Genomic DNA, 2,721 nt, shown 5'->3' with positions numbered 1-2,721 from the left:
CTGGTCGAAGCTAGGACAAATTTTCATTAAATATAAAAAGAAAACAAATTACAAACTAAGAGCAGTCACATCCAAAACATCAAATTTTGTAAATGGGGTTTTTATAGTTTAAATAGTGGTTTAGGTTTAGGGTGTTCTTAGTATATGATAGAAAATGCAGTGATTTTTCTGTATATTTGAAAAGTTACTGTTCATCCCCTATAATTTTTAAATATTTGTTTAAAGTGGTTGTGAGTGAAAATGTATAACCCCGGTCCGGATTGGACTGACGCATCACAATAAACATGATTTCTGAAGAAAAGACATAATTTTTATTTATTTGCTTGTAAAAGTTATAATACACTAGACAAGACAAACTAAATGTTATTCTACAAACTACCACGGTTATAAGATATTTTATTGTGATCCTGATGCTTTATTCTTTTCTCTTAACCCCGCCCAAAGTTACCTGTATACCTGTATAAAACTAAATAACAACGGAATGAGCCGAATGCTCCATACGGAATAATAGGCTCAAATTGATTTAATGAAACGTAATTTAGATTAAACTTATGATAATGATACGATCAAAGTAACTTTATTAAATAAATTAAATCGTATCATATGGATGTACCCATGAGCAAGCATAAAACATGACAATATACAGGTACGTAGCTACTCCTACATATTTATCACATGGGATGGCGAGTTGGCATACTCGCTATCCATCTCCTTAATATTAATCCTAGGATCGATCCACACGCCTCCTAATAGTCATATATACCACTTGTACTTAAGAGACGCCATGAACTGATCTCACCGGCTGGTGCACATGTTGTTGGTGTCGCAACAACATGCTCGTGGGACACTCCACGAAGCGACACTCAGGGAATCGGAATACAAATGATCTTATTCGTATAACTCATAGCAAACATATTTTCGTAACATATATCGGAACATGCGATAATGAGTATATTCAAACATAATAATATCGCATGAATGAAAGCTAAATCCAATGTTTAATCAGAATTGAAATCCAACGAACATCCAAGTGAACTGATAATTCAAAGACGTGAGGAGTTATAATATATATATATTAACTCAATGGGTTTATATCAATTAAATATGAAAGGAATGAAGAGCGTGGGTAAAGTTCCGTGGGCGCTTTCACGGAATGGAATGGAATTGGAATTGGAATTTGTATAGGATTTGAAATTTGAATGAATTGGATTTGGAATTTGAACATTCCAATAGAAATTGGAATTGGAGAGAATTGAAATCCAATTACATTCTTAATGTGTTCGTTTGACAAATTAATATGAATCGTTTTTTTAACAATGATAACGGCGAAACATTTAATTTTTTAGATTTTTTGTTTTTTATTTATATTTTGCGTTATGATTTTTTTATTATTGTTTTCTAACAAGGATAACGGCGACAACATTTTAGTTTTTTTAGATTTTTTGTTTTCATTTATATTTTGCGTTATGATTTTTTTTTTATTTTTTTTGAAATTTTATTATGGGTTTTCTATTAAGATCAAAAACTCCTCAAAAAAATATTCAAAAATAATAATAAAAAATTCATAACTCAAAATATAAATAAAAAACAAAAAAAGTAAAAAAAAACTAAAATGTTTTATTCGTTGTCCTCGTTAAAAAAAAACTCGAGAATAGGTTCCAATGAATTACCTTGAATTCCTCAACATTTTGGAGCGATTTGGAATCCCTTAATTTAAAGGAATTTAAAGTAATTGAATTCCAATTCCAATTCCAATTCTTTGAACCGAACACACCAAAATAAAACTAAGATTCAAATTCCAACGAAACAAACACGCCTGTCATGGAATTTTAATTCCAATTCCTTTGAATTCCCACAAATTCTTTGAAACTAACACGCAAGTATTAATAAACAATGTAGAGTAGTAGTAGCATATGTTTCTTGGGCCGGAGTTAAACAAGCACCACTGATTTTATGTCATATGGAAGCGGTTGGTTTGAATAACTTATCGGAATTGAAATCTAACATCAACCAAGAGATACCGATAGGAAATTGAAGGAAGATGGAATTAGAATGAATTCATCCAAATTCTTTCGAGTAAAATAATTGATATTTTTTTAAACAATGAAGGAATTCAACTTTAAAAACTAAAACCTCCACTCCGTGGTCGTCATTCTCACCGAGTTGCTGCTACCATCCTCAGCTTTACTGCTATCTCCATCATTGTTGCTTTGTTGCTAGCAACACATTTCAGCTTAGCAAGTTTTCAAACCAAGCCACATTAGTTACCCCAAATTTAGTTTAGAATTAACCAGTCTTAAATAGATTTGCTGAAGTATAGCAAGTAGCCGTTCTAGCTCAGTTGGTAGAGCGCGTGGCTTTTAACCACGTGGTCGTGGGTTCGACTCCCACGGATGGCGTATTTTTATATGTGTTAATGGTGTTAATGTATGTCCTCGATCATGAGCTTTTTTATTTTTAGTTCAGATTAATTAATAAAGTTCACTGGCTTGTTAAGCTGGTAGATTTTATTAATTTCTCGACACTTGTGATAGGCCATCAACCTTTGGTAATCTCTTTTATTCGTATTTTATAATGTTCCTAAAAAGTGGTTTTAAAAATTTTCATATTTCAAATACTTGTGAGAACGGTAAACGTTAACATTGATATAAAAACCACACTTGCAATTCATATAGTATAACTAGTTTTTATCCCCCGTATTACGAGGGTTGCATTATATTA

The 2,721-nt window shown here is 31.7% G+C and overlaps 1 non-coding gene across 1 annotated transcript; it reads left to right on the top strand.

Annotated features, from left to right (window-relative positions):
• The first annotated feature begins 2,326 nt into the window (after positions 1-2,326).
• On the top strand, positions 2,327-2,399 carry TRNAK-UUU (transfer RNA lysine (anticodon UUU)). Its single transcript has one exon. It is a non-coding gene; the product is annotated as a tRNA-Lys (tRNA).
• The last annotated feature ends 322 nt before the right edge of the window (positions 2,400-2,721 follow it).

This window comes from Bidens hawaiensis, unplaced genomic scaffold, assembly GCF_021521415.1.
Source record: "Bidens hawaiensis isolate Kalapana, Puna unplaced genomic scaffold, B.hawaiensis_p1.1 tig00034597_1, whole genome shotgun sequence".
NCBI lineage: Eukaryota > Viridiplantae > Streptophyta > Magnoliopsida > Asterales > Asteraceae > Bidens > Bidens hawaiensis.
The sequence above is the reverse complement of the archived record's forward strand: the minus strand, read 5'-3'. Positions and strand labels throughout refer to the sequence as shown.